Here is a 12534-nt window from a genome sequence, read left to right as displayed (position 1 = left end):
TGGCCTCGAAATGTCTTAAAAAACGTCATAGTATAGTATGGCGTTTTTTTCGGGCAAAAAAAGTCAATTTTTTTTTTGCCTCAAAATGTCTTAAAAAACGTCATAGTATAGTATGGCGTTTTTTTCGGGCAAAAAAAGTCAATTTTTTTTTTGGCCTCAAAATGTCTTAAAAAACGTCATAGTATAGTATGGCATCAAAATCGGCCAAAAAAACTCCAAATTTTTTTTGGCCTCAAAATGTCATAAAAAACGTCATAGTATAGTATGGCGTTTTTTTCGGGCAAAAAAAGTCAAAAATTTTTTTGGCCTCAAAATGTCATAAAAAACGCCATAGTATAGTAAGAAGTTTTTTTCGGGCAAAAAAAGTCTATTTTTTTTTTGGCCTCAAAATGTCATAAAATACGTCATAGTATAGTATGGCGTCAAAATCGGCCAAAAAAACTCAAAATTTTTTTTGGCCTCAAAATGTCATAAAAAACGTCATAGTATAGTATGGCGTTTTTTTCGGGCAAAAAAAGTATATATTTTTTTTTTGCCTCAAAATGTCTTAAAAAACGTCATAGTATAGTATGGCGTTTTTTTCGGGCAAAAAAAGTCAATTTTTTTTTTGGCCTCAAAATGTCTTAAAAAACGTCATAGTATAGTATGGCGTTTTTTTCGGGCAAAAAAAGTCAATTTTTTTTTGGCCTCAAAATGTCTTAAAAAACGTCATAGTATAGTATGGCGTCAAAATCGGCCAAAAAAACTCAAAATTTTTTTTTGGCCTCAAAATGTCATAAAAAACGTCATAGTATAGTATGGCGTTTTTTTCGGGCAAGAAAAGTCAAATTTTTTTCCGGCCTCAAAATGTCATAAAAAACGTCATAGTATAGTATGCCGTTTTTTTCGGCCAAAAAGTGTCAAAATTTTTTTAGACCTCAAAATGTCATAAAAAACGTCATAGTATAGTATGGCGTTTTTTTCGGGCAAGAAAAGTCAAATTTTTTTCCGGCCTCAAAATGTCATAAAAAACGTCATAGTATAGTATGCCGTTTTTTTCAGCCAAAAAGTGTCAAAATTTTTTTAGACCTCAAAATGTCATAAAAAACGTCATAGTATAGTATGGCGTTTTTTTCGGGCAAAAAAAGTCAATTTTTTTTTGGGCCTCAAAATGTCATAAAAAACGTCATAGTATAGTATGGCGTCAAAATCGGCCAAAAAAAGTCAATTTTTTTTTCGGCCTCAAAATGTCATAAAAAACGTCATAGTATAGTATGGCGTTTTTTTCGGGTAAAAAAAGTCAATTTTTTTTTGGGCCTCAAAATGTCTTAAAAAACGTCATAGTATAGTATGGTGTTTTTTTCGAGCAAAAAAAGTCAAATTTTTTTTTGGCCTCAAAATGTCATAAAAAACGTCATAGTATAGTATGGCGTTTTTTTCGGGCAAAAAAACTCAAAATTTTTTTTGGCCTCAAAATGTCTTAAAAAACGTCATAGTATAGTATGGCGTTTTTTTCGGGCAAAAAAACTCAAAATTTTTTTTGGCCTCAAAATGTCATAAAAAACGTCATAGTATAGTATGGCGTTTTTTTCGAGCAAAAAAACTCAAAATTTTTTTTGGCCTCAAAATGTCTTAAAAAACGTCATAGTATAGTATGGCGTTTTTTTCGGGCAAAAAAAGTCATTTTTTTTTTGGCCTCAAAATGTCATAAAATACGTCATAGTATAGTATGGCGTCAAAATCGGCCAAAAAAACTCAAAATTTTTTTTGGCCTCAAAATGTCATGAAAAACGTCATAGTATAGTATGGCGTTTTTTTCGGGCAAAAAAAGTATATATTTTTTTTTTGCCTCAAAATGTCTTAAAAAACGTCATAGTATAGTATGGCGTTTTTTTCGGGCAAAAAAAGTTAATTTTTTTTTTGGCCTCAAAATGTCATAAAATACGTCATAGTATAGTATGGCGTCAAAATCGGCCAAAAAAACTCAAAATTTTTTTTGGCCTCAAAATGTCTTAAAAAACGTCATAGTATAGTATGGCGTTTTTTTCGGGCAAAAAAAGTCAATTTTTTTTTTGCCTCAAAATGTCTTAAAAAACGTCATAGTATAGTATGGCGTTTTTTTTCGGGCAAAAAAACTCAAAATTTTTTTTGGCCTCGAAATGTCTTAAAAAACGTCATAGTATAGTATGGCGTTTTTTTCGGGCAAAAAAAGTCAATTTTTTTTTTGCCTCAAAATGTCTTAAAAAACGTCATAGTATAGTATGGCGTTTTTTTCGGGCAAAAAAAGTCAATTTTTTTTTTGGCCTCAAAATGTCTTAAAAAACGTCATAGTATAGTATGGCATCAAAATCGGCCAAAAAAACTCCAAATTTTTTTTGGCCTCAAAATGTCATAAAAAACGTCATAGTATAGTATGGCGTTTTTTTCGGGCAAAAAAAGTCAAAAATTTTTTTGGCCTCAAAATGTCATAAAAAACGCCATAGTATAGTAAGAAGTTTTTTTCGGGCAAAAAAAGTCTATTTTTTTTTTGGCCTCAAAATGTCATAAAATACGTCATAGTATAGTATGGCGTCAAAATCGGCCAAAAAAACTCAAAATTTTTTTTGGCCTCAAAATGTCATAAAAAACGTCATAGTATAGTATGGCGTTTTTTTCGGGCAAAAAAAGTATATATTTTTTTTTTGCCTCAAAATGTCTTAAAAAACGTCATAGTATAGTATGGCGTTTTTTTCGGGCAAAAAAAGTCAATTTTTTTTTTGGCCTCAAAATGTCTTAAAAAACGTCATAGTATAGTATGGCGTTTTTTTCGGGCAAAAAAAGTCAATTTTTTTTTGGCCTCAAAATGTCTTAAAAAACGTCATAGTATAGTATGGCGTCAAAATCGGCCAAAAAAACTCAAAATTTTTTTTTGGCCTCAAAATGTCATAAAAAACGTCATAGTATAGTATGGCGTTTTTTTCGGGCAAGAAAAGTCAAATTTTTTTCCGGCCTCAAAATGTCATAAAAAACGTCATAGTATAGTATGCCGTTTTTTTCGGCCAAAAAGTGTCAAAATTTTTTTAGACCTCAAAATGTCATAAAAAACGTCATAGTATAGTATGGCGTTTTTTTCGGGCAAGAAAAGTCAAATTTTTTTCCGGCCTCAAAATGTCATAAAAAACGTCATAGTATAGTATGCCGTTTTTTTCAGCCAAAAAGTGTCAAAATTTTTTTAGACCTCAAAATGTCATAAAAAACGTCATAGTATAGTATGGCGTTTTTTTCGGGCAAAAAAAGTCAATTTTTTTTTGGGCCTCAAAATGTCATAAAAAACGTCATAGTATAGTATGGCGTCAAAATCGGCCAAAAAAAGTCAATTTTTTTTTCGGCCTCAAAATGTCATAAAAAACGTCATAGTATAGTATGGCGTTTTTTTCGGGTAAAAAAAGTCAATTTTTTTTTGGGCCTCAAAATGTCTTAAAAAACGTCATAGTATAGTATGGTGTTTTTTTCGAGCAAAAAAAGTCAAATTTTTTTTTGGCCTCAAAATGTCATAAAAAACGTCATAGTATAGTATGGCGTTTTTTTCGGGCAAAAAAACTCAAAATTTTTTTTGGCCTCAAAATGTCTTAAAAAACGTCATAGTATAGTATGGCGTTTTTTTCGGGCAAAAAAACTCAAAATTTTTTTTGGCCTCAAAATGTCATAAAAAACGTCATAGTATAGTATGGCGTTTTTTTCGAGCAAAAAAACTCAAAATTTTTTTTGGCCTCAAAATGTCTTAAAAAACGTCATAGTATAGTATGGCGTTTTTTTCGGGCAAAAAAAGTCATTTTTTTTTTGGCCTCAAAATGTCATAAAATACGTCATAGTATAGTATGGCGTCAAAATCGGCCAAAAAAACTCAAAATTTTTTTTGGCCTCAAAATGTCATGAAAAACGTCATAGTATAGTATGGCGTTTTTTTCGGGCAAAAAAAGTATATATTTTTTTTTTGCCTCAAAATGTCTTAAAAAACGTCATAGTATAGTATGGCGTTTTTTTCGGGCAAAAAAAGTTAATTTTTTTTTTGGCCTCAAAATGTCATAAAATACGTCATAGTATAGTATGGCGTCAAAATCGGCCAAAAAAACTCAAAATTTTTTTTGGCCTCAAAATGTCATAAAAAACGTCATAGTATAGTATGGCGTTTTTTTCGGGCAAAAAAAGTCAATTTTTTTTTTGCCTCAAAATGTCTTAAAAAACGTCATAGTATAGTATGGCGTTTTTTTTCGGGCAAAAAAACTCAAAATTTTTTTTGGCCTCGAAATGTCTTAAAAAACGTCATAGTATAGTATGGCGTTTTTTTCGGGCAAAAAAAGTCAATTTTTTTTTTGCCTCAAAATGTCTTAAAAAACGTCATAGTATAGTATGGCGTTTTTTTCGGGCAAAAAAAGTCAATTTTTTTTTTGGCCTCAAAATGTCTTAAAAAACGTCATAGTATAGTATGGCATCAAAATCGGCCAAAAAAACTCCAAATTTTTTTTGGCCTCAAAATGTCATAAAAAACGTCATAGTATAGTATGGCGTTTTTTTCGGGCAAAAAAAGTCAATTTTTTTTTTGGCCTCAAAATGTCTTAAAAAACGTCATAGTATAGTATGGCGTTTTTTTCGGGCAAAAAAAGTCAATTTTTTTTTTTGGCCTCAAAATGTCTTAAAAAACGTCATAGTATAGTATGCCGTTTTTTTCGGGCAAAAAAAGTCAATTTTTTTTTGGGCCTCAAAATGTCATAAAAAACGTCATAGTATAGTATGGCGTCAAAATCGGCCAAAAAAACTCAAAATTTTTTTCGGCCTCAAAATGTCATAAAAAACGTCATAGTATAGTATGCCGTTTTTTTCGGGCAAAAAAAGTCAAAAAATTTTTCGGCCTCAAAATGTCTTAAAAAACGTCATAGTATAGTATGGCGTTTTTTTCGGGCAAAAAAAGTCTATTTTTTTTTTGGCCTCAAAATGTCTTAAAAAACGTCATAGTATAGTATGCCGTTTTTTTTCGGGCAAAAAAAGTCAAAAAATTTTTCGGCCTCAAAATGTCTTAAAAAACGTCATAGTATAGTATGGCGTTTTTTTCGGGCAAAAAAAGTCTATTTTTTTTTTGGCCTCAAAATGTCATAAAAAACGTCATAGTATAGTATGGCGTTTTTTTCGAGCAAAAAAAGTCAAAATTTTTTTGGCCTCAAAATGTCATAAAAAACGTCATAGTATAGTATGGCGTTTTTTTCGGGCAAAAAAACTCAAAATTTTTTTTGGCCTCAAAATGTCTTAAAAAACGTCATAGTATAGTATGGCGTTTTTTTTATGCAAAAAAAGTCAATTTTTTTTTTGGCCTCAAAATGTCATAAAATACGTCATAGTATAGTATGGCGTTTTTTTCGGGCAAAAAAACTCAAAATTTTTTTTGGCCTCAAAATGTCATAAAAAACGTCATAGTATAGTATGGCGTTTTTTTCGGGCAAAAAAACTCAAAATTTTTTTTGGCCTCGAAATGTCTTAAAAAACGTCATAGTATAGTATGGCGTTTTTTTCGGGCAAAAAAAGTCAATTTTTTTTTTGCCTCAAAATGTCTTAAAAAACGTCATAGTATAGTATGGCGTTTTTTTCGGGCAAAAAAAGTCAATTTTTTTTTTGGCCTCAAAATGTCATAAAAAACGTCATAGTATAGTATGGCATCAAAATCGGCCAAAAAAACTCCAAATTTTTTTTGGCCTCAAAATGTCATAAAAAACGTCATAGTATAGTATGGCGTTTTTTTCGGGCAAAAAAAGTCAAAAATTTTTTTGGCCTCAAAATGTCATAAAAAACGCCATAGTATAGTAAGAAGTTTTTTTCGGGCAAAAAAAGTCTATTTTTTTTTTGGCCTCAAAATGTCATAAAATACGTCATAGTATAGTATGGCGTCAAAATCGGCCAAAAAAACTCAAAATTTTTTTTTGGCCTCAAAATGTCATAAAAAACGTCATAGTATAGTATGGCATTTTTTTCGGGCAAGAAAAGTCAAATTTTTTTCTGGCCTCAAAATGTCATAAAAAACGTCATAGTATAGTATGCCGTTTTTTTCGGCCAAAAAGTGTCAAAATTTTTTTAGACCTCAAAATGTCATAAAAAACGTCATAGTATAGTATGGCGTTTTTTTCGGGCAAAAAAAGTCAATTTTTTTTTGGGCCTCAAAATGTCATAAAAAACGTCATAGTATAGTATGGCGTCAAAATCGGCCAAAAAAAGTCAATTTTTTTTTCGGCCTCAAAATGTCATAAAAAACGTCATAGTATAGTATGGCGTTTTTTTCGGGCAAAAAAAGTCAATTTTTTTTTTGGCCTCTAAATGTCTTAAAAAACGTCAGTATAGTATGGCGTTTTTTTCGGGCAAAAAAAGTCAATTTTTTTTTTGGCCTCTAAATGTCTTAAAAAACGTCATAGTATAGTATGGCGTTTTTTTCGGGCAAAAAAAGTCAATTTTTTTTTTGGCCTCAAAATGTCATAAAATACGTCATAGTATAGTATGGCGTTTTTTTCGAGCAAAAAAAGTCAAAATTTTTTTTGGCCTCAAAATGTCATAAAAAACGTCATAGTATAGTATGGCGTTTTTTTCGGGCAAAAAAAACTCAAAATTTTTTTTGGCCTCAAAATGTCTTAAAAAACGTCATAGTATAGTATGGCGTTTTTTTCGGGCAAAAAAAGTCAATTTTTTTTTTGGCCTCAAAATGTCATAAAATACGTCATAGTATAGTATGGCGTTTTTTTCGGGCAAAAAAACTCAAAATTTTTTTTGGCCTCAAAATGTCATAAAAAACGTCATAGTATAGTATGGCGTTTTTTTCGGGCAAAAAAAGTCAATTTTTTTTTTGCCTCAAAATGTCTTAAAAAACGTCATAGTATAGTATGGCGTTTTTTTCGGGCAAAAAAAGTCAATTTTTTTTTTGCCTCAAAATGTCTTAAAAAACGTCATAGTATAGTATGGCGTTTTTTTCGGGCAAAAAAAGTCAATTTTTTTTTTGGCCTCAAAATGTCATAAAAAACGTCATAGTATAGTATGGCGTCAAAATCGGCCAAAAAAACTCCAAATTTTTTTTGGCCTCAAAATGTCATAAAAAACGTCATAGTATAGTATGGCGTTTTTTTCGGGCAAAAAAAGTCAAAAATTTTTTTGGCCTCAAAATGTCATAAAAAACGCCATAGTATAGTAAGAAGTTTTTTTCGGGCAAAAAAAGTCTATTTTTTTTTTGGCCTCAAAATGTCATAAAATACGTCATAGTATAGTATGGCGTCAAAATCGGCCAAAAAAACTCAAAATTTTTTTTTGGCCTCAAAATGTCATAAAAAACGTCATAGTATAGTATGGCATTTTTTTCGGGCAAGAAAAGTCAAATTTTTTTCTGGCCTCAAAATGTCATAAAAAACGTCATAGTATAGTATGCCGTTTTTTTCGGCCAAAAAGTGTCAAAATTTTTTTAGACCTCAAAATGTCATAAAAAACGTCATAGTATAGTATGGCGTTTTTTTCGGGCAAAAAAAGTCAATTTTTTTTGGGCCTCAAAATGTCATAAAAAACGTCATAGTATAGTATGGCGTCAAAATCGGCCAAAAAAAGTCAATTTTTTTTTCGGCCTCAAAATGTCATAAAAAACGTCATAGTATAGTATGGCGTTTTTTTCGGGCAAAAAAAGTCAATTTTTTTTTTGGCCTCTAAATGTCTTAAAAAACGTCATAGTATAGTATGGCGTTTTTTTCGGTCAAAAAAAGTCAATTTTTTTTTTGGCCTCAAAATGTCATAAAAAACGTCATAGTATAGTATAGCGTCAAAATCGGCCAAAAAAACTCCAAATTTTTTTTGGCCTCAAAATGTCATAAAAAACGTCATAGTATAGTATGGCGTTTTTTTCGGGCAAAAAAACTCAAAATTTTTTTTGGCCTCAAAATGTCTTAAAAAACGTCATAGTATAGTATGGCGTTTTTTTCGGGCAAAAAAAGTCAATTTTTTTTTTGGCCTCAAAATGTCATAAAATACGTCATAGTATAGTATGGCGTTTTTTTCGGGCAAAAAAACTCAAAATTTTTTTTGGCCTCAAAATGTCATAAAAAACGTCATAGTATAGTATGGCGTTTTTTTCGGGCAAAAAAACTCAAAATTTTTTTTGGCCTCAAAATGTCATAAAAAACGTCATAGTATAGTATGGCGTTTTTTTCGGGCAAAAAAAGTCAATTTTTTTTTTGCCTCAAAATGTCTTAAAAAACGTCATAGTATAGTATGGCGTTTTTTTTCGGGCAAAAAAACTCAAAATTTTTTTTGGCCTCGAAATGTCTTAAAAAACGTCATAGTATAGTATGGCGTTTTTTTCGGGCAAAAAAAGTCAATTTTTTTTTTGCCTCAAAATGTCTTAAAAAACGTCATAGTATAGTATGGCGTTTTTTTCGGGCAAAAAAAGTCAATTTTTTTTTTGGCCTCAAAATGTCTTAAAAAACGTCATAGTATAGTATGGCATCAAAATCGGCCAAAAAAACTCCAAATTTTTTTTGGCCTCAAAATGTCATAAAAAACGTCATAGTATAGTATGGCGTTTTTTTCGGGCAAAAAAAGTCAAAAATTTTTTTGGCCTCAAAATGTCATAAAAAACGCCATAGTATAGTAAGAAGTTTTTTTCGGGCAAAAAAAGTCTATTTTTTTTTTGGCCTCAAAATGTCATAAAATACGTCATAGTATAGTATGGCGTCAAAATCGGCCAAAAAAACTCAAAATTTTTTTTGGCCTCAAAATGTCATAAAAAACGTCATAGTATAGTATGGCGTTTTTTTCGGGCAAAAAAAGTATATATTTTTTTTTTGCCTCAAAATGTCTTAAAAAACGTCATAGTATAGTATGGCGTTTTTTTCGGGCAAAAAAAGTCAATTTTTTTTTTGGCCTCAAAATGTCTTAAAAAACGTCATAGTATAGTATGGCGTTTTTTTCGGGCAAAAAAAGTCAATTTTTTTTTTTGGCCTCAAAATGTCTTAAAAAACGTCATAGTATAGTATGCCGTTTTTTTCGGGCAAAAAAAGTCAATTTTTTTTTGGGCCTCAAAATGTCATAAAAAACGTCATAGTATAGTATGGCGTCAAAATCGGCCAAAAAAACTCAAAATTTTTTTCGGCCTCAAAATGTCATAAAAAACGTCATAGTATAGTATGCCGTTTTTTTCGGGCAAAAAAAGTCAAAAAATTTTTCGGCCTCAAAATGTCTTAAAAAACGTCATAGTATAGTATGCCATTTTTTTCGGGCAAAAAAAGTCAATTTTTTTTGGGCCTCAAAATGTCATAAAAAACGTCATAGTATAGTATGGCGTTTTTTTCGGGCAAAAAAAGTCACATTTTTTTTGGCCTCAAAATGTCATAAAAAACGTCATAGTATAGTATGGCGTTTTTTCCGGGCAAAAAAAGTCAAAATTTTTTTTGGCCTCAAAATGTCTTAAAAAACGTCATAGTATAGTATGGCGTTTTTTTCGGGCAAAAAAAGTCAATTTTTTTTTTTGCCTCAAAATGTCTTAAAAAACGTCATAGTATAGTATGCCGTTTTTTTCGGGCAAAAAAAGTCAAAAAATTTTTCGGCCTCAAAATGTCTTAAAAAACGTCATAGTATAGTATGGCGTTTTTTTCGGGCAAAAAAAGTCTATTTTTTTTTTGGCCTCAAAATGTCATAAAAAACGTCATAGTATAGTATGGCGTTTTTTTCGAGCAAAAAAAGTCAAAATTTTTTTGGCCTCAAAATGTCATAAAAAACGTCATAGTATAGTATGGCGTTTTTTTCGGGCAAAAAAACTCAAAATTTTTTTTGGCCTCAAAATGTCTTAAAAAACGTCATAGTATAGTATGGCGTTTTTTTCATGCAAAAAAAGTCAATTTTTTTTTGGGCCTCAAAATGTCATAAAATACGTCATAGTATAGTATGGCGTTTTTTTCGGGCAAAAAAACTCAAAATTTTTTTTGGCCTCAAAATGTCATAAAAAACGTCATAGTATAGTATGGCGTTTTTTTCGGGCAAAAAAACTCAAAATTTTTTTTGGCCTCGAAATGTCTTAAAAAACGTCATAGTATAGTATGGCGTTTTTTTCGGGCAAAAAAAGTCAATTTTTTTTTTGCCTCAAAATGTCTTAAAAAACGTCATAGTATAGTATGGCGTTTTTTTCGGGCAAAAAAAGTCAATTTTTTTTTTGGCCTCAAAATGTCATAAAAAACGTCATAGTATAGTATGGCATCAAAATCGGCCAAAAAAACTCCAAATTTTTTTTGGCCTCAAAATGTCATAAAAAACGTCATAGTATAGTATGGCGTTTTTTTCGGGCAAAAAAAGTCAAAAATTTTTTTGGCCTCAAAATGTCATAAAAAACGCCATAGTATAGTAAGAAGTTTTTTTCGGGCAAAAAAAGTCTATTTTTTTTTTGGCCTCAAAATGTCATAAAATACGTCATAGTATAGTATGGCGTCAAAATCGGCCAAAAAAACTCAAAATTTTTTTTTGGCCTCAAAATGTCATAAAAAACGTCATAGTATAGTATGGCATTTTTTTCGGGCAAGAAAAGTCAAATTTTTTTCTGGCCTCAAAATGTCATAAAAAACGTCATAGTATAGTATGCCGTTTTTTTCGGCCAAAAAGTGTCAAAATTTTTTTAGACCTCAAAATGTCATAAAAAACGTCATAGTATAGTATGGCGTTTTTTTCGGGCAAAAAAAGTCAATTTTTTTTTGGGCCTCAAAATGTCATAAAAAACGTCATAGTATAGTATGGCGTCAAAATCGGCCAAAAAAAGTCAATTTTTTTTTCGGCCTCAAAATGTCATAAAAAACGTCATAGTATAGTATGGCGTTTTTTTCGGGCAAAAAAAGTCAATTTTTTTTTTGGCCTCTAAATGTCTTAAAAAACGTCAGTATAGTATGGCGTTTTTTTCGGGCAAAAAAAGTCAATTTTTTTTTTGGCCTCTAAATGTCTTAAAAAACGTCATAGTATAGTATGGCGTTTTTTTCGGGCAAAAAAAGTCAATTTTTTTTTTGGCCTCAAAATGTCATAAAATACGTCATAGTATAGTATGGCGTTTTTTTCGAGCAAAAAAAGTCAAAATTTTTTTTGGCCTCAAAATGTCATAAAAAACGTCATAGTATAGTATGGCGTTTTTTTCGGGCAAAAAAAACTCAAAATTTTTTTTGGCCTCAAAATGTCATAAAATACGTCATAGTATAGTATGGCGTTTTTTTCGGGCAAAAAAACTCAAAATTTTTTTTGGCCTCAAAATGTCATAAAAAACGTCATAGTATAGTATGGCGTTTTTTTCGGGCAAAAAAACTCAAAATTTTTTTTGGCCTCGAAATGTCTTAAAAAACGTCATAGTATAGTATGGCGTTTTTTTCGGGCAAAAAAAGTCAATTTTTTTTTTGCCTCAAAATGTCATAAAAAACGTCATAGTATAGTATGGCGTCAAAATCGGCCAAAAAAACTCCAAATTTTTTTTGGCCTCAAAATGTCATAAAAAACGTCATAGTATAGTATGGCGTTTTTTTCGGGCAAAAAAAGTCAAAAATTTTTTTGGCCTCAAAATGTCATAAAAAACGCCATAGTATAGTAAGAAGTTTTTTTCGGGCAAAAAAAGTCTATTTTTTTTTTGGCCTCAAAATGTCATAAAATACGTCATAGTATAGTATGGCGTCAAAATCGGCCAAAAAAACTCAAAATTTTTTTTTGGCCTCAAAATGTCATAAAAAACGTCATAGTATAGTATGGCATTTTTTTCGGGCAAGAAAAGTCAAATTTTTTTCTGGCCTCAAAATGTCATAAAAAACGTCATAGTATAGTATGCCGTTTTTTTCGGCCAAAAAGTGTCAAAATTTTTTTAGACCTCAAAATGTCATAAAAAACGTCATAGTATAGTATGGCGTTTTTTTCGGGCAAAAAAAGTCAATTTTTTTTTGGGCCTCAAAATGTCATAAAAAACGTCATAGTATAGTATGGCGTCAAAATCGGCCAAAAAAACTCCAAATTTTTTTTGGCCTCAAAATGTCATAAAAAACGTCATAGTATAGTATGGCGTTTTTTTCGGGCAAAAAAAGTCAAAAATTTTTTTGGCCTCAAAATGTCATAAAAAACGCCATAGTATAGTAAGAAGTTTTTTTCGGGCAAAAAAAGTCTATTTTTTTTTTGGCCTCAAAATGTCATAAAATACGTCATAGTATAGTATGGCGTCAAAATCGGCCAAAAAAACTCAAAATTTTTTTTTGGCCTCAAAATGTCATAAAAAACGTCATAGTATAGTATGGCATTTTTTTCGGGCAAGAAAAGTCAAATTTTTTTCTGGCCTCAAAATGTCATAAAAAACGTCATAGTATAGTATGCCGTTTTTTTTCGGCCAAAAAGTGTCAAAATTTTTTTAGACCTCAAAATGTCATAAAAAACGTCATAGTATAGTATGGCGTTTTTTTCGGGCAAAAAAAGTCAATTTTTTTTGGGCCTCAAAATGTCATAAAAAACGTCATAGTATAGTATGGCGTCAAAATCGGCCAAAAAAAGTCAATTTTTTTT

This window comes from Toxotes jaculatrix, chromosome 5, assembly GCF_017976425.1.
Source record: "Toxotes jaculatrix isolate fToxJac2 chromosome 5, fToxJac2.pri, whole genome shotgun sequence".
In the NCBI taxonomy this organism is placed as follows: Eukaryota; Metazoa; Chordata; class Actinopteri; family Toxotidae; genus Toxotes; species Toxotes jaculatrix.
This window is presented reverse-complemented; position numbering follows the sequence as displayed.